At 39.1% G+C, this 20,571-nt stretch overlaps 1 long non-coding RNA gene across 1 annotated transcript in view; it reads left to right on the forward strand.

Moving 5' to 3' along the window:
• The first annotated feature begins 2,859 nt into the window (after positions 1-2,859).
• The window catches only part of LOC107541970 (uncharacterized), a 1,179,532-nt gene continuing 1,161,820 nt past the window's right edge, over positions 2,860-20,571 (forward strand). The window contains exon 1 of the long non-coding RNA XR_001603661.2: positions 2,860-2,955. This is a non-coding gene — a long non-coding RNA (uncharacterized LOC107541970). The remainder of the gene's footprint in view (positions 2,956-20,571) is intronic.

A 20,571-nucleotide genomic window follows, 5' to 3' on the forward strand; every position in this document is an offset into this window, starting at 1 on the left:
CATAAAATGTTCAAAATCACAAACATACTACACAAAAATTATTTTTTCTGAGGTTATTCTATAATTTTGAAGCAAGCACCACTGGGTATAATTTATAAAACTACTGGCTGAAAATAATCCATCTTCCACCAGCTCAGCGTTTCGATGACTTTATCATTTGGCCCAGTGTGCGCTTGGCCTTTACCCCTCGTTTTCTCTGGTCCGTGCTTTATCTTCTCAGCCGCAATCTCCAAAACAGATTTTTTGTGCTTATTCAGATCATTAAATATCAAGGGTTTTGTGGGGTTTTTTTTCATTTACAATTGTTTTATCAATTACTGACCTAAGAACGAGTAGATGAAGTCTTAACTATTAAAATTACTAACCAGCATACATCTTGGAAAAAAATGAATAACTCAGGTTAATTTTAAAACTTCTTAAGGAAGGGGCATGCTTCTTGAGGTTATAATTTGTGCATTTTTCCAATTTCTTAGCTTATTGCATGTGTTCACCCAGCAGAAACAGGCAAGTCAAGTTTCTGTTGTTCTTTCAATAGCATCTGAAGTTGGTCAGAAATCTCCACATCATTGATTGACATACTGGGTTTTGGGAGAGCCAGAGTTACTTTAACCATTGGAAGAAATATAAAAATACAAAGTAAACATACAAACAAGCAACAAAAAACTAACGAACTTTACTAATGTAAAATTAATTTTAATTAATGATCATGTAAAATATATTCCATAGAGATTTCATAATGTAAGATGGCAATGTGGAGACTGTGTGTGTAGTTTGAAGTTATTTAAATTACTAAAATTCAGTGTACACCCTCCCACCCTTTTTTCTTTTACATATAGACAGAGTAAATGCCATTAATTTGGTTTACTTTAAAAAGAAGTGTGATATACTACAATTTTTTTGTCCAAAATATTAATTTACCTGATGTGGATTAATGCAGTGCAAATTAGAAACCCAATTATTTATTATTTTCACATGGATGGCATAGGATTGAATAGAATCATCCTATCTAATATTAATTTAAACTGCTCAATGTATAAACATTTTTATATGTTTAAATTTTATTTTTAATCTTCCTTAACATTCACTCTTAGAAAATCAGTTTTCAATGTGTGTGTGTGTGTGTGTGTGTGTGTGTGTGTGTGTGGAGGAAACCTCAAAAATGCGGGATATATTTGAAGTATATTTATTTTTATGAAAGTCACATGAATATTTAATTTTTATTTCCCATGTGTATTCTATAATGATTTAACTCAGAAATTCAGCATTTTAGTGTGTTGACACTCTTTTTATTTAATGTAATGTGAACATGATGCTTCAGAGGATCCACTTCTCATCAAGTTTATTCAGTTTTTTTCTTACTTAAAAAATTTATCACATACCTGTCTGTTATATTTTTAAAAATTGAAGTACTGCCTGTGATGTCTTATATATTATGACAGTTCTTACTCAGTTGGTTAAAAACTAATCACTTGATGTCATAAGTAGTTCAGTGGCAAAATAGCAAAATTTAATGGAAAGAATACGGGATTAGCATTATCATGAAACAGGCTTGGTGCGTGACTGAGAAAATCGCAGAGTGTTTCTTAGCCTCACATTCCTCATATTCAATACGAAGATGATAGTGGAACTTTTTACTTCATATATGAATGAAAAATCGATATAACATGTTGACCTGACATATATTGCCCGCTGGATGTTAGCTGCTATTTTTGTCACTGTTGTTAGCATCATGAAAATTTGTGCGCTGCTGGAGCCAGATGTTTAGTGGCCTCCTGTCTGGATTTCAGCGTGTGGCTCAGGGCAGCAAGGACTTCCCATGAGGTGCAGGCAGGATGCTTAGGGGGGTGGACACCATTCTCTGCGTATCGAGCACCTAGTTGGCCGCCAGAATGCCGTGTCCATTTCTGACCGTTACTTGTGTTTCCTGGTGGTGGCTTTGTTCCCAGACATGCCTACCGAAATGCAACGAAGCCAAAATATAGATGCTTAGTTGAGTGTTCTGGGGATTTAAATACCATTGTGTCTTGAAACATGGTGGCTTTTATTACTAGATGCTAAGTTTAAAACAGCATAAAACAGGTTAATAGCCTTAAAGCACCTTTCCATTAATAGTTTGGATTTAATTGATAGCTTAGCGAGAGGCAGCCTCCCCTCTACATAGATCTATTCCTCTCCCTTTGCTGATTGGAAAGCATGGAATCTGAAGATACTCCTAATTTTTATGTTGCTGTGTTTTCATTTATTTGGCTTTTTTATTTTTTGTCCAGTGTCAGCTCACTGTAAAGATGTGGTTTATTTTTAGGACTTTAACAATCTCTTGCAATATTTGAATATATATTTATGTTAAACATAACATGATATGCTGAACTTAATTGGATGTTGAAGAATAAAATTGACTTCCCTATGAGTGCTTCAGTGCTAAAAGTCAGTTTATTAACTCACCAAATATTTTAGGTCGGTTTTATGATAATCACTTAACTGGTGGAAACAAAAAAGAATACATTTCCTACCTTTCATAGCTTCCTGACTATACAGAAGGTCTTACAGAAATAAATGTGGTTAAGATCACGCTGAGATTTCCTTTTCATCTTGCAGAAGTAAAAAGAGTGGTGTTTAGTGTTGCTTAGTGTATTTTCATATTGTTTTGGTGGCCTAATGATTTCTGCAGCATTTATAAACGGCATTCAGAAAACTTCATGATATATTCATTTGGTACTGTGCTCAGAAATGTATTGTGTTCAGGAAAGTATTCTAGTGCTCTCTTATTGTTGTACAAATAACAGAAATTGTGCTATTGTATTTAATAGTAAGACATTCAGTTTTTTATTTATTTTTCAGACTTGAATGCTGTGATCATGTAAATTAGAGAAAGGAGATAAAATAACCCCGGATAATCTTCTTGTGTGGTGTTTAATCTGGATGAAGCATTGAGATCCCTAACAGAGGTGTATCGCTGTGAGTATTTTCTAATGAAATTAGAATGTTTCTTTTTCTGTGGTGCTGATATTCTATGTGGTGCACTTCAGTGGAATTAAGAATAACGTATGTAGTCTAGGAGCAGTGATCGGTAGAATACTACAAACTCCTGCAGCACTAGCTGACAAGAGAATAGCAACTTGGAAAGAAAAACTATTCCGGATATAGAAGCATTTAATTATAGAGTAAATATTTGGTATAAATAAAAGTTAAGCGAGGGACAGTCTGACAGTTGTTTACTATGTCATGGTGTTCTTTGTCAGGTATATTTAGTAGTGTGACAACTTTCTGATGAGAAAGTAAAATAATTATGAAACTACGCTGGGAAGCATCACAATCTTACCATGACTAATCAGTTCATTATGAGTTAGAGGATGGGAAAAAATCACGGAATGAGGGACTTTTATAAGAGGGGACGCTTACGTTTTGGTGATATTTTTTTAACTCTATTGAACTATCAATGATAATAGCACCCAGTTTAATTATTAGTCTGCCTAATTACCAAGTGCTCCTATAGCATCTGATATTTAGTCATACAAAACTATCATTCACAAAGAAAAAAACCACCACCACCAAATAAAACCTTGTAAAAACCTTGTAAAAACCTTGTAAATTGCCCCAGAAGCTTGATTTGGTCACAGAAATGAAGAAATGTATTTTCCACACAATATTTGGCAGCCTCCTGCTGCAATTCGGGGCCAGTGCTGTCGTGATTGGTAGAGGTCAAATGGTGGCCAGTTTGCTGATCGGCTCACAGTGGCCATTTCTCTTCCTTAGTTTCAGTGTCTTTGGTGGTCCTATGACTTACACAGAAAAACATGACCGATGAGGGAAGTTCAGGGAGGTTGTACTTAATAGTAGAATCTCTAGGCAGCTGGCGCTTTTTCAGATTTTGAAGTCGTATGTAGGTATCACCACTGGTCCTCGGATGTCACCTGCAGGGCCTTCTGATGGGTCCGGCCCATGCACGCCAGGTGGCCGCATGTTTTTAATGTCACCCTAGGCTACAGTCAAATATGTCTTATGTTTTGACTTCTGAATTAACCAGAAAAAGTATTCAGAGAGTGAAAGATATTTCCTACTATCCAATGACATATAACATTTTTCGCCAACACTGGACATTTAGTTTGGGGAAGTCCTTGTGAGTAAAACAAGTCACATTTCATTAGTTTATTTATAATTCCGGAAGTATTTTATTTTATATGGTGTAGTGATAACTTTTTCAACTTCAAAATTTGAAAAAAGATTTTGTAGTAATCTTTTACCTACATCCAAGACTTGGGGCAGTGGATCTAATTCATGTTTTAGATGGATAACTAAGGGTTTTAGAAGGAGCCATAAGGCTGGTTTTCTGTAGCTGAGTCTTATAATTTTCACTCTCATTATCTCATAGAAAATATGTGTTCGCAGTGTGGCCAAATAATTAAACTGATTTGAAGCCAAATTACCTCTTGAGACAAAATCAAATTTATTAAATGTGTTACTTGTCTTACTTAAGCAATTCAGTCATTTTTAGTATGTCTTCTGTAATATAATTTCTCTAGGTTAGAGTCACAGAAAATTTTCATGAAAGTAAATATATCTATGAAATATAGAGACTACTTTCAATGAAGGCAAATTGCTGTTAATTAATAGTGTTGGTGACATAACTGGAAGAAATTTGTGAGTTGCGTTAAAATTATTAATCTTCCAAAATGGCTCAGTCCATTTATCGGAACCATGATGTTAAATACATATTTTCAGAAATAATATTCAGCGTGATTTAAGAAAAAGCAATGCTTCAGACCATACTGTTTACTTAACACATTTAAATTGCTTAACACTGTGTTCAGTCTTGAAATTTTCCTCCGCCTCATCACTTTATTATATGTGGCATCAGTGTACTCATGGAGGTGTGTGTTTTAATAACCATGATGAGAAGGATGGCTATATACAAGTTCATTTATACCCAAACAATCTGTTGTACGAAATTATTTTCTTAGCAAAATGTACCAAGCCCTCTAGTGGTATTAATACATAAGCTGTTTCATTGTGATGTCTGCTTAATACAAGCAGTTGTTTTTGTTTATCTAATACAAGCAGGTGTTTTGTTTAAGGTATTTTGCTAAATCCCTTAAGCACAGGTATTTAGAATTCCCCTAACATTAGCTTTTTTATAAGTTCCTATTTGCTCTGTTTGGGAGATAATGTGTCTCATACCTTAGGTGGTTATTCTGAAGAAGAAAACCTTCCTTAGGGTAAACTTAACGTTGAAGAAGTAAAGAGCCCATTTTGAGTCAGTTACTTTTATTTTTGAGCCTAATGTTAAAAGATATTAGTAGTTGGGGTGCATGAGGCTGATAATTTTTAAGAGAAAAGTTACATAATGTGTGTGCTTAGAAAATCTCTTTATTTAAATAAACAACACAATGAAGGGTAAACAGTGGCTAACTCTTATTTCTTTAAATTCTTATTTTTTTAAAGGTTGGTTCTTAGAGAAGGCTGGCACTTAGAAGGTTAGCTGGCATATTTACGAAGTGTGTTTTGATTATTAAGGAACGAGTTTTAACTCTATGCCAGGCAGTATTTGTTATTTCTTTCTTTCAAAAAATCGAAGTATTAATATTTGACACACAGCCAGAAAAAAGACACGGAGGAAAACCGAGCATTAGGTACAGAAGCATCGCACAGAGGGGTCTCAGGGACGATCGTGTGTCAGAGATGATTCCTTCTGTTTCAAATCTGTGTTAGACTCTGAAATGCGGCTCGCAGAGTGACCTCCCAATACTCTGTTGTGGGCAGTGCTGCACTGGGGTCTGGAAAACTGCCGCCACCCCTCAGCCCCCACAGGGTCCTTTGCTGTCAGGTGAGGATAGGCCGAGGCCCTCCCACTGTAGCCCCATCCCACCCCCGGCTGAGGCCCGTGGCCATGGGCCTGGAATCGGGAGCCTTTCCCCTGCTCCCCACTGAAGAATCCACACAGCCGGTGAATGGGTGCGGGGGCTGCTTTCCTCTCTACTTGCACCCAGTTAGAAGTCTCCAGTGCAAACCGATTAAAAACAAAATACTAAGCCCTACTGGCCACTATTCCTACTCTTCCACTCTCTAAATCCAGGCAGTATTCAACCTGTGAAGATAGAGGGATATACGTTCTTATTTAAAAAACAAATGATTTAGGGAGAGGGGAGGAGAGGGAGAGAGAAGCATGGATGTGAGGGAGAAACATTGATCGGTTGCCTCCAGCACCCACCTGGACCAGGGATCAAAGCCGCCACCCGGTATGTGCCCGGACTAGGAAGCAGACCCGCCACCTTTTGGTGTACCGAGGACAGTCCAGCAGACTGAGCCACACCAGCCGGGGGGGGATATACATTCTTAAATCTTTAGTCTTCACTCTGAAATAAGTTCATTTAGAAATTTGAAGAATTTGATGTTTTATACTTGTGTAACCAGAACACATATATTTCCACTTCTACTCTTAGTTTATCCTAGAACTTTCCCCCCAAACACTTAGGTTTGGAGTCTCACCAGGAGGTAGGATTTAGTGACATCACAGACACTAATTACAAAATGGGAGCAAAGAAACAGAATATTCTGGGACTTGGTGTACTTCCCAACCCACCCTATATACTGTGTAGCTCCAGGGAAGTTAGATCTTCCAACTAGGAGTCACTATAGCCCTGTCCCTGCCCCTAACTGTGCCCTCAGGCCACATAGACTTTGATAACACTTATTCATAAATAAATTATGTTATGAAATCCCTAGGATGTTTTCTAATCCAAGAGTATCCTGGCTCTAAATCATGGAACCACTCAAAAGAAACACCTTCCTCTAACGTGGGCAGCAGAACATTGTTTTCCCTGATGTTTTGTCTCTGCCTCTTTCCCCACCTTCCGTCCCTTCCTAAGTCGTCCAGAGCTGAGCCCAGCCGAGCGGGACAGCACTGAGTGGCCAGGCGTCTGAGGAGCCAATTAAGACAATAAGCGAAGATGAAAGTCACAGCCGAGCCTTTAATCGGTTACTGCAATAACATAAGCAAGGAAGTAATTTGAAGAAAGCCCCAACTCTTCTGTTTCATTCGCCCTCCTGGAAGATCAGCACAGATGTGGGATCATTTCACTGCCCAGAGAGCCCTGAATAAAAGGCCCCATCAGTGTTTAAGGACCGGGTGCCAGGGAGAGGGAGAGGAGCTAGGGATAGGCGGGGAAATATCCTGAGTCACAGTAGAGAAAGGCATGTGTTCGAGGCCCAAGGCTCCCCCATTCCCACACACGGAGTTCTCAGCAGAGGCACATGAGAGAGGCCTCTGCCCAAGGCCCCAGGTAAAGAGGCTCCGGCTGCAAGCATAGGGTCTAGGAGGCTGGTATGTGTAAGAGCAAGGCCAGCAGGGGGTGGGGGAGCTGAAACTCCCTCCGGGGACCTCAGTGCCTGGCTATGCACCAAGTTGAGTGTGGGCAGGGCGGCTGGTTTTCCCCTTGGAGGTCTGCAGGTGAAGCCTTGGCCCCAGAGCCTACAGGCAGGCCCGAGAATCACAGGTTGGGTTTTGGTCTGCAGGGAAAGTCTCTTTGGTCATATCATCTTCTTTGCTTACTTCCCCTTGATTTTAAATTGGGGAGTAAAATCCAATAAAACTGGTCTTTCATTAAGAGCACTATGTTCATAGTCTTAGTCAGTGTCATTGAACAGAGGTCCTTGCTGTCACTTAGTGCTGGTGACACCAAGACAAATCCCCTCCTCAGGGAGTGCAGCATCCACTGGGCAGTCCAGAGGGACAGATATGTGTGAAGAACATTATAACAATATTGTAGATCGCTTACTGTACTATATGCCAGGCCCACTCACAGTGCTCTCCTTTGTCTTCACAATGGCTCCACTGCTTATGTACTGTGGTGTCATCCATTCTGCAGATGTGAGAACAGCAATTAAGTGGGGTTCAGAGAGGTTATGGAACCTGTCTGGTGGTAAGTGGTAGGCTGAGTCCAGAGACCACACACTTAACCTATGCTATTGCTTCTTTAAAAAAATAACCGGAGGCTAGAGATCCATATAACACATTAGGAGAGAACTGAGGAGGGCGCTGGGCTCATGTAAGTGGTCAAGGGCGGGTACCTACACTGAGTGGACCTGGGGCATGGTGTAGGGTGGGGCTGGATTTGAAAGGCATTTAAGGTAGAAGGATCATCCTGAGGAAAGGCCTCATGAGTCTGTGGACTACATCAGTTTGGTGTTTCAGAAAATAAATTGAGAAAGCAGACACATAGAAGAGGCTGAGAATGTAGGCGGGCATTGGATGGTGGCACAGAGGTGGCAAGGTCAGAAGGATGTGACACATTGTTTTAGGTCGAGTGGCTGTTAGGGAAATCGTAGGGAGAGAAAAATCAAGAAAATGTCCCGCGTATTTCCCACCTTGGTTTGATGAGTGTGCATTGCACTGAGGTCAGGAGAGGAGGCTCGTGAGCTAGACCTGTCCTACTGTGGGGACCCTGAGTGTGCTTCTCTCGCTCTACCAGGTGAAGGGGGCCTGCAGGGGTGCACGTGTGAGTCGCAGTTAGAAGAGGAAAGGAGCCAGGGAGCGTGGCTGCCTAAGGGACGGCTAGAGAAGGGAGCCTGGAAGTGAGGCCTCAGTGGGAGGGATGAGAGGGTCAGAGCAGGAGGAGCCAGGCCAGCCAGTTGCACAGGGAGGGAAACTGCTGCTGAGCCCACTGCAGAGGAGGAGCCGCTTACCATCAGAGCTGGACTGGTCCTTGGAGCGGAGCCCTGGATGGCCACAGGCCTATGCTGTTGAGCGAGGATGGGGTTGGCAGAGTGGCGAAGCAGAAGCCAGAAAGCCTGAGCCTGAGCCTGGGCCTGGGCCTGAGCCTGAGCAGAACGTATAGGAGCAGAAGGCTATGCTGTGGGAAGGGAGGCAGACGGCAGGGTTCAGTAGGATTTCCGGTTGTTCCTTTACTCTTTGGGGAGTTGGATATTATATTTCATTTTAATGGGAGAGACATGAAGCTTAGAAAGTACCAGGAAAGAGAAGGAAGTTGCAGATACACCAGAGGGAATAACATTGGAAGCACAGGTCCCACAGTGATCTGAAGCCCAGATGCAAGGAGCTTTGCTTCGGGGACCGCTTGGCCTCTGGCAATGCCATTTACCCGCAGGGAGCTTCCGGTTCCTCAGCACTAAGGTGTGGGTTAAAATAGCAGCGTTTTCAGAGGGCTACTGTGAAGATTATTGGTTGTAATATATGTAAAATGATTTGCAGCGTGACCTCATTATAATGCTTGCTGTTAGTGGTAGTTAGGGTAAACTAATTGGCCTCAGAGATGGAGAAGCACACACAGAGCACATCGTCCAAGAGTACAATAAAGGAGAAACTGTTATTTCTTCGGTCAAATTTGTAAGTATGATATTTGGGGAGATAATGCCTTAATATCCATTACTTAAGCAGTTACCCTTTTTCTTCAAATGAAAATGAACAAAAGGAAGAAAACCAAATTATAGGTAAAAATCAGGACCCACTTTGGATTAAAATTAGAAATATCTGGTCAACTCAAGGTGTTTGGAAATAATGCCCTGGCTGGGTAGCTCAGTTGGTTAGAGCATTGTCCCCTACACCAAGGTTTTGTGTTCAGTTGGGGCACATGTAAAAATCCACCGATGAGTGGTGAATAAATGAGTGGAATAACACATCAGTGGCTCTCTCTCTCTCCCCACCATCTAAAATCAATTTAAAATTTTTTAAGTTTTATAAAAATGTTTGGAAATAAGACCCCTTTCATCCGAAAACTATAAACATTCCCTGGCAGTATTTCTACAGAGGTGCTCTGTGGCGCCCCTTATTTTCAGAGGCGAGGCGGCCATCTGACATTACCCAAGTCCGTAGTCTTTGTTCAGCAGGGAGGTCGCCACCTGACCTGGCCATCAGTGGTGGCAGGAGAGCCATCACGCCACCCTTCACTAGCTGCTAAAGGAGCTTGTAAATGGATGGTGCTGAATTGATTTCGATGCTTTTTAGAATTTCTTCTCTTTAAGAAGAGCCAAAGAGCTGGACTCAAATTACACTCTTTCCACCTCCACTTTGGCGATAATCTTTTCCCTGTGGGTGAGTCACAGATTAGAGATCTGCAGAAGTAACTTATGGGGAGCCTGAGGGGACCAAGAAGGCTGGGGAATAAAGGGTCGTGTTGAAGGACCAGAGCTCATTTTCCTGCGTGTATTTCGTAAGCGGCCGCTTTCTTACAGAGCGTGCGTGTATGGACACTTCCGCACGTGCTTTATTAGACTTTCTGGAAGCAGCCGCGTCACTTGTCCTGCGAGAGAGCAGTCTTGCCCTTACTCTCATTTAACTCGAACCACTCTTTTTCTGATAATTCTGGGTTCATTTAGCTTGGTTTTGCGTTCTTTTAGAAACTGAAAGCCACGGATCTCAGGTGTGTTGAAGGGAAACTGAATGTAAGAGAGAGGCTAATATCAAATGTAAGGATGCCAGTTCCTAGATTTGGTTCTATTTCTGGTTGGCTCCCTCATGATAATTTATGAGTTTTCTGAGATTCGCGATGGGTCCTGAGTGTCATTAAAGAGAGTGCTCATTCTAATACACTCTGTTTATCCCGCACTCAGAGGCGTCCTACTGTTGTGGGAGCTTGGCAGCACATCAACAGTTTCTTCTTCTTTGGAACTCTTGCCTGTTTGGGGCACAACCAGTTTCTTTTGGGAAATGATGTTTAGTTAATAAACTGGACACTTTTCCTCGCCTTTGCTGGAGTAGCTTTGGAGAGAACAGGAAACGAGACTGACACCTCCTGGGGCCTGCCTCCCAAGACGGGTCTATGATTAAGTGAAAGAATCACCAACTTCTCCCTCTTTCCAAACTTCTGTTCCCATTTCGGATCCACCTCTGGATTTGTTCTTTCTTCCCACTTCTTTGTTGCTTGATAGAGCTCTCTCTGCATCCAGGTTCTTAATATTTCTTTACAGACCAGAAAAATGAGTATTAGGGTTTAACCTTCATGTCATCTAAAGGGGTCTTATCAAACTCAGTGGGATGGAAAGTGGTTATCCAATACACAGTCTTTCGGGGGGGGGAGGAGTGATCGATTTTAATTTGCTACTTTTCCACGTCAGCACGGTTTTACTATATGGCCTTAAATATGCACATAAACCACAGTGGTACTAAAATGCTTAAGCCAAGTTCTGATCATTTCTTTTGTCAGAGAAGCATAATCTTAACTTATGAGTCACTGTTAAATATAAGTGTAACGTGGAGGAAAAACTGGAAATACATTATGAGGGTTTTCTTGCCAATTTGTATAATTTCTCAGTTAAGCAGCCATAAATCAAGGAATATTGTATTTTTTGAGGCTCATTAAAGAGACATTAGACGTCAGAATAGTGAAGTCCTCAGCATAATGGAATGATGAATGCCTGTAACTATCTGTATGTAAATGGTGTGAAACAGATTCAGGGTGTTACAAAGGAGGGTAACAATCTCCCTGACAGTCCCCCCAACAGGGGCAGCTGCTGGATGCTGGTGACAGATGTTAAATGCAAACCTCTTCAGTGCTAAGTGCTTGTTAGAACTCAGTGGATACTGGAGGTATAGAACAAGACAGATAGCAGATGATATCAGTTTAAATGAATTCGTTCAGCAAGGTGTGTTTTGCATTGTAAGGGCCTTCTTTATTGATGAAGGCCCTATTCTAAGTTAAAGAAAACTGTGTAGAAAAGAAAATTGTTACTTTCAAAACTAGTGTGTAAAGAAGATCATATAGCTATAACTATAATGGGTTGACTTATGTTGGGACTTTTCCATAAAGTAGATAAGTCAACTTAATTTCCGTTTATTTATCCCATCAATGAAACTTGTGGATCTCACCTGCCATTTATCGGATGGATTCCTAAGCACATATGGTTTACATAGTGAGATTTGAATGTTTGACAATTTTATCAGCATAGCTATGATATAACTAAATTGGAATTAAAATATAGTTTAAAAAATATACCATATTATTTTATTACTCCTTTGGAAATTCATCACCTTCCATATATTCTGATCATTTTGCAAATTTGCTCACCAAAGAAAAACCCTTATGATTCATGTTATAATCCTTCTGCTTCATCCATACACAGCCAACACCCCCCCACACACACACACCCTGAGACATCTATTCCATGTGAATCAATTTTATATGACTCACTTTTATCCATGTATAATATACTTTTGTGATATCCTGTTTGTAATTGACTGTCTAATTTGCCTGAAAGGGAAGTAAAAAAAGCAATTGAAATTTATGTCAAGGGTTTGGAGAGAATAATCATAAAAATATAATTTCAAACTCAGATTTTTCTTTAAAGGAAAGGAAGCCAGCGTTCTTGTCATAAAAATTATTATTTTTAATACTTTATTTTAACTCCTATCTATTGTCAAAGGGCCAACACTAAAGTATTGGGAAGTGTCATGTAGATCACTCTTTTTCCTTTACAGGCAAACCTCTTATAAACATATTGCCACAGGTGGGGAAGGAAATCTCCTTATAGTACATTTTCTTTATATCTAGTTACCTTTTAACATCTAAAGTAAACTATTATAAACAGAGAAACTGACCAGTTCCATCTATATATGGCACATGTTTGTGCTTATTAATATCCCTTCTCTCTGATTAGTATTCTAACCAAATCCATGTATTTTTCTAAATAACACAAACACGTATACAATTTTTATATTTAAAAAGAGCCACTTGAAATCCAATGCCTTACTTGATCAATGACTTAAATCCTTGTCTTTTAATTCCAAGTTCATTACTCTTTCTCCCCTGTCATAGTACCTCTTGATGCATTTCTTAATTTAAATCCAACAAAATACACACTGCGATCCTTGGAACGCTTCGCCAGGCCTGAATTAGAGCCCGTGGAACTAGTCGTGTCTAATTGGATCTTTTGTCATTTGCATCACATTTGCTCACTTTCTGTTTTAAAGGTAGTTTGGAGATAGATGAATGTTCAAAGGGGTTGGTTAAGTCCAGAGCAACATTTCCATCATTCCACCACACTGAGTAATGGCTGCAGAAAACATTTCTCAAAGCCAAAAGACATCCTAGCTTCTAGCAGAATTCTGCTTCCTTTAATTACACATCGTTTGTAAACATTGCCAAGCTATCATTTACTGCCAATTGAAATAAATGACTTAAGCATTTTTGAAAAGATAAATCTTCAGCTTTCTTTCAAACTGCGCGTATGTGTGTGTGTATATGGATGTATATATATAGACATACACACATATATGTGTTATATGATAGATACATGTATATTTGTATATTCATTTTAATAAACTTCAGTCTTACTAATCATAATTTAGCCACCTTAGTCACACTAAGGGACACCGAGCTAGTACCCACCAGGAAACATTTGTAAATAACAGTAGAATTATCTAAAAAGCTGATAACCTAAGAGCCAATATGAGTATTCATCCCAGGAATCAATGAATTGCTTTGGGACATTTAGAGTCCTGGAATATTAGAAATGGCAATTACCTTAGAAATGACCCAGTCTTAGGATGGCAATGGTTTAAAAACGGAATGGTGCCTCAAAGTGATTGGAATGTGCTCTCTGGACCGCTGTGTAAGTGCAGCACTGTGCCAGGCTTGTCACAGTCAGTTAGCCCACCCGCCTCAGGGGAGGGGCGGAGACGGGAAGCCTGCTTGCTGAGGCTCAGAGAGTTTAAATCACCTGCCTAAAGCTGCACAGATAGTTAACTCTCAGTCCATGGCTATAACGGGGCATCTGGACCGTAGTCCAGTGCTAGTTGCCCTGCTCTATTGATAAAGTAGGAGCATCCCCAGGAGGCTTCCTCACAGTAAATCCACAGGCTTTCAAGAGACTAGTTGAGAGCTTGAAGGTCAGCCACGCAGGGTATGGTGGCTGCTCTGAACTAGTGCCCTTGTGGGTTAAACTTAGTGAGACTTATTCATTGATTTCAAGGCATAATTTACCTAAGGTTACTCAGAAGCACTAGACCTGCATGCCTCCCTTTATTAATTATATTTACCATATTTTATGCTCTCTCTTTTCTTGGAATTCCTAAGCAGATGATGCCTATTCTTCTATAAGCTAAATAACCGCATTTCTGTAAGTGAAGTATACTAAAATATTAGCATTCGCTAACTGTGCTCAAGGAAAAACTCTTCTCCTGGAACATAAAAACTATATTAAAATACAAACATTTTCATTTCAGTGTGGAATGTTTATCTAATAAAAATTTTCACGTTAAATGTAAAAATTGAAGAAATTAAAATGGAGGGCAAGAACATTTTGCCAGAATCCGGACTATGGGCAATGCCGCCTTTATTCTACCCTCCCTCCCTCCTTTTCTGTAAAATCTTGTCTGGCTGATTAATATAAGAGAGCACTTCAGCTTTGGTGAAATACACTTATTCAATTTCACTGAAGATTATAGGTTTCAAATAATAAAACTGGATTTTATTGAGGACTGAGGTGTGTAAATAGAACATTGGATTGAATTTAATAAAATGGGACCCTGCTGATGGAGGCGAGCCATTTCCTCCGGTCTTAACCTGATTACAAAGACAAGAAGTTTTATGAGCTATTTTGAATGGAAAATTTCTTTCTATCTAGAAAAAAAGACTACATTGAGACTGAGAAAAGTAAGCAGTTCCATTTAATATTTAAATAAAATGGTTTTCAATGTATGGTTACATTTGAAATTTAATAGAACTGCTTTCTGATCTGGATCTGTGGCTGTTTATTTGATGACTAGAGTTAAACATGTTTGCTGTGAAGAAGTGTGCTCGGTAGATAAGTTGGTTTGTTCCTGACAGCTTGACGTGGGTGACCACCTTCAGCGTCATGTGCAATTCTCTATTTAATTAAACTCAGTGAGATCAGAACATTACTCCTTTTGTCACAAATTCAATTACTACACAGAAATTACTATTATTTAAATATTCTATTTTTTTCCAATTCTAAGGTTTCATAAAGAAAACAGAAAGCATTTTTTTTTTTTTTTTTTTTGCTGGTTTCTTACCAAAAGATATATATGAAATTTGGGAATTATTTGTTATATCTTTAAAAAATCAAGGCCCCATACCAAATGCTGAGACAACAACCTAAGCAGACTGGAAAACTCATACTGAGTTATGAGAAACATTGTATTTTGTTCTTATGGTAATGATTAATTTTATATTAGTTTTAATTAACATTTCTCAAGTATTTTTATTTCAATATAATAAAAAGTGTTATTTTACCAAAAACTAATATTTTCCTAATTAATGTCCATATTTTAATTGTTTTTTCTTAGACTAACAAGCCAACTGAAAATACCTTTATTTTCCCAATTAATCACCACAGAACCTTTTAAAAGATTGCTAGGATATTTTTCGGGATTATTTGAGAGCTAGAAGGTAGGCTGGATGGACAATGTGGAATTGCCGGAATTGCCAACCTCATGTTGACTGAAAATTGATAATAAATGACTGCATGGCAGATGGATTTCAATGTGGCCTGAGAATACTTGAGGTTGACTTAGAAGATTATCTCTAAGCAATTAACTCAAAATATCTGCAAGGGAAATACACAGTCTGAACACAGTCTATCTACCCAAATTTTCAGTGATGCTTTCAAAGAAACAAAAAGGTACACAGTTGATGGAAAGGCCCCCCATTGAAGGGCAGGCGTATCTCTTTATGATGCTAGTGGTCGCGTGTTGTTTCTAATGTCTTGGAGAAAGGAACATTGCACAGGGAAAGGGAAGGGCTACTAGAGAAAGCACTAGATGAGAAAACAACGTGGCAGACAGAACCCCTGCCTGTACAGGAAAGATGGTTTAGAAACAGGATCAACCAACCAACCAACCAACCAACCAACCAAGAAGAAAAACAAAACAAAAAATTAAAAAAGCAACAGTAGCCACAACAGAAAATAAACACCACATGGGAAAATGCCTGTGGTTCAGACTCTCTACTCTCATATTGGGAGCTGTTTGAATGCAGAGATTAGAAAGAGTATTTGAAAATAGAAAAATGTATAACATCTGAGGAACGATACTTCGACGCTAGAACTGAGATGAGAAGAGGGAAAACCTGTAATTTACAACGTTATATCTTAAAAAGGGTTAAAATACAGGCTACCACTTCATCAGACAAATCAAGCAGAGTAATTTGAAAATGTGTCCTAACAAAATTTCCAGGCTCATTTTTAGCAGGTGTTAATGTTGTGGTTTGAGAGGAACCTCAAAGAAAGAACAACGAGAAGAGAGGTGAAAACACTTCATAGGAGATGCTCAGAAATAGGTGGGCTATGTATAGAAGAAACAAGGTTATCATTTGGAATGGGAGAGTAGAAAAGGCAGGATGAGTGAGTCAAAGCATTTCAATAGAAACACATGGACAATGGTAGATCGGAGAGCCGCACTTCCCTCTGCAAGCCAGCTCTGACAGAACCATGGGTGACTTTTGTTAATTTTGAAATACATGAAAAAAGACATCAAAATAATTTTCCGTGCTATTCACTGAATACCTGATGTATCCCTGCTTCATCTTTAACTCTCCATCTTTAGCTGTCCAATAGTTATGCACGTCTGTCACGTCACACGTGTGGTAAAACTCACCTCCCTGTAGATGTCTCATTTGATCATTAGAAAAATAGTATAACAAAAATATTAGTTATGATAGGAGATTGTCAGTATTCACAGGATCAGCACATCATTCTAGTGTGCCTTTTCCGTTCTGAAAATTATTTTAAGAAAAATTATTTTGCAGATCGGAATAATTTTAATGCAGACAGTTCTCATCCCAGGTCATGCAGGCTGTTTTGTATGTCCCAGGTAAGGAAATTGAATGGTGCAGAGACCCTGAGTGTCTTGTACAAGGTTTACTATCAGGTAGAAGAGAATGACTCTCATTCCCAGTGCAGACACTTAACACCACATAACTGTCTTTTTCAATGACTTAAGCTCAAGATATTGATGAGCAACAATTCTCTCTATTTCAATCTAGGCAGTTATTTCTGTATAGTCAGTTACATGAATTGTCATTACCATCAACTCCCAATTTCATTTAAGTGAAATCAAATTATATCATATCACAATTTTAGTTCATCAAAATGACATAGTAGAACATATGATAAAGGTTACAGTAACTATTGCTTAATAAGGCTTTCAAGCATCATTTGTTGCTTTCTATGAATCTCATCAACCGAATAACAGAGGTTAGAAAGGCTTAAGATGAACATTAGAAAGTAACTGTGATGTCCCACCTCCTGTGGTGGTTCTGAGGAAGGAATGTGAGCTGTGAAAGTTCCTAGACGCACCGTGAGACACTGTAGTCAGACAGAAGGGACTAAGGGACTGAGCAGGCAGCCCGTGGGCATTTCAAAGAGAAACTGAGGAATCTCAGTCCTTACATATTTCTACAGCAGAGTTGCTCAGGCAGAAAGCAGGAAGCACCAGCTAATTTGCCCTCCTCTAGGTGAAGGCAGGCCGGGAGAGGAAGGCGCCACTGGCCAAATGCTGTCTTTCCCAGTCAAGACAGAGAGGCAGAGAAAGCAGAACCAGGCGTCCCAGCCAGAACTACACCCATCGGGAGATCTCACTCCATTCTCTCATGCCCATGCTTTCGGGCTGTGGAAAATATAAAATCCACGTGGCTCTGTAACTGAAACTGGTGAAGGCAACCTCTAGGAGAGGCAACAGTGACAACCAGGGCCTGTTCTATCATAAAAATAGAAAGCCCAAGTAAGCCCTGGCGGGGTGGCTCAGCTGGTTGGAGCACTGTCCCTGTAAGCCAAGATTGGGGGTTCGATCCCTGGTTGGGATTCATACAAGAATTAACCAGTGATACACCAATAAGTGGAATAACAAACCATCCTTTCTCCCTCATAGGGGATCAATAAAAATAGAGGGACGTTTTTCTGAAATAGATAAGGAATCCTATCTGTAGCTCTGGTCGGCATATGGAGCACTAGAAGTGAGATTGGCGTCACAGGATGGGAACAAAAGTTGAAAGGGAGACCGAAAAGGAAAAGAAGCAACAGCACGTGGGCGGATGTGGCCAGGAAAGGGGAGTGGGAGATCTCTGGCCCGCTGCTTTGAGGACTCTGGGGAGACAAGGTCATGCGAAGGGCTTTTAGGGCATTTTACTGTGTGCAATGACATGGGATCTTTCCTTGGCATCTCTAAAGAACAGGAAAAGCCACTTAGTTGTATTTTGGTGTTTTATTTGGTTGGAGCAAAGACATCCCTACTTACTGGCTAGCATGCTGATTGAGGCCAGAAGTATTTCAGTTGTACTTTAGTAGCACATTGGGGTTTCCCCGTGGGTTTGGGACTTAACATACAATTTAGAGAAAATTGTTACCTAGAAAGGACCCTTGAGTATATTTTTACAGTGATCACTATTGAATGATTGTCAGGAAAGGGAGCAGAGAGCCACCAGAACAAGCTATGATGGGCCTTGGGACAGCTACTTTAAGTGAGAGGGAAATATGGAAACTACATTGATTTTTGAAGCCATACTCTATGTGCTAATGTAAGGTTTAGGGTTACATTTCACATGTAGAATAAATATAGGAAATATTTCTTTACTTAAAAATTTGAAAAAGCCGAAGAAACTCTCATGACAGTATAGGTACAAATTATATTTTTAAAATTCAGCCTTCAGTGTTTTAATAAATTGGATCAGTTCAAAGCATTTTTCAGCTCAAAGAGCTGATACCAGAGCCCCTGAGAACAGGGGTTACCATTATGGCGCAAGAGATCAAGCCAAATATGGAACCTCAGACAAAGATTAAATGCTAGGGGAAAATGTAATGAACATTTTTCCAGGGACAGAGGACCAAGTAATCATTGATATAGGCCACAGATACATGGCAAAGGCTGAAAGATGTTGGAGTTGTAGTGAGAGTGTGATGAACCCAGAATTACACAATTGTTGATCAAAGTCATAAAGACTTCCGTTTCCTGGCAGACTGCCCGACTGCCCCAGAGTGCAGAGTAAGTTAGAATTTTCTGCTTAGTTTACTCACTCTTTCATCTTTCATCAAATCAATCATGGCAAAAGGATATAACCATGGGGTCATGGGGGCCGTGGGCCACCCAGGTAAGTGGGAAGCTCGTTTTTCATAGAATGATAGTCACTGAATTAGACAGATAGGAAAAAAAAGGGACTGTATCCTCATTTTTCACTCAAATGTCAAAAGTTATTTTTCATCCCCAATATTAATTTTGACCTGGTATTAATTTTGAAAGAGCTAGAATTCTATGAAACCATGAAGGTCTTAATTCCCACTACCTGGCTGTGTTATAACAATCACCTGGCATCCAAACCTTTTTTAGATTTTTCCTCTGGAGTAAATGTCTTCATGACATTACAGAGTAACTCTGAACACAGTTTATTACCCAGGAATTTTAATCTATGATGATATACTAAAATTACCTATGTATTATTTTATTGATATACCAATAATATCTTAATAAATGGTATGTACGAGACCATGTCAATCTTGCATGTGGCTGTGTCCTGCACATTAACACAGCACCTGGTATATACAGTAAGTATTTTATAAATGTTTGTTGAAAAAATGAAGGCATTAGGTGGCATTATTGAATGACCAATACAATTTTTTATGAGAAAATGGATTAAAAATTTTATATAAAGTTTTAAACTTAAAGTTTAGAACTCAACATATTCATAAATTAGGACTTTTTAATTTTGATTATAAATGAAAGACATTAACTATTACATTTGGTATGACATATTGGCCATTTTCTTTCTGGGACAGTTATCATATATGCCTTATTTTTAAGTCTAATACCCTTTTAAAGTTAAAAATTATGAATTAAGGGATTAGAGTTGTCATCAAGATGTAGAATTAATTTAAAGATAGTGGAATAATTCTAATTTATATTACACTAGTATAATGGATTTTAAAATGGTAAGTTAAATAATTAATAGATATATAGTGTATTTACCATATTTTTGAGAATTATCAGATAATGTATATTTTATTTGTACTCAGAATGAGATGCTTTATTTTGAATAGTTTTAGTATATTCTTTGACTTAGTAAATATTTTTTGTTTTAAAAATGTATGACTTATTTACTGTTCTCCAAAGGATCTGGAGACTGACTGAGTTTCCATAATTATTGAAAGAATCTAATTATTGAACACAGACCTTAAGGTTGACATTTATGTCTGCCTGTGGTCTAAACAACAGTCATCATTTTTTATATTTCTGAAACTCACCATTTTTTATCTGCTGTATATCCTAATGCATTAAACTCGACCCTGGTTTCATTACAGAAACCCTGTCTCTTGGGTGACAATCAGTGATTTTATGAAATCTACCTTTAGTTAATGTTCTTACTCTGGGATCTCTCAAGTTGGCCTTGGTTTCTGGTGAATTTTGATAGCAATGGGCATTGCATTCTGGGGCTGGAAGAAAGATGATTCTCCCTGCTGGAGAGCACATCTGCTACTACCCTGGTAGTAATCAACCTTAATTTTACTTCTGATTGGCTGCTCACAAACTGCATAGATCACAGGTTGCAAAGTCTTGATGTCCAAAAATCAAACATCTCTTCTCAATTACTGTTCCTCCTTTCCTCATTGTTTTGA

Source organism: Miniopterus natalensis, chromosome 2 (assembly GCF_054644295.1).
Source record: "Miniopterus natalensis isolate mMinNat1 chromosome 2, mMinNat1.hap1, whole genome shotgun sequence".
Taxonomy (NCBI): domain Eukaryota; kingdom Metazoa; phylum Chordata; class Mammalia; order Chiroptera; family Miniopteridae; genus Miniopterus; species Miniopterus natalensis.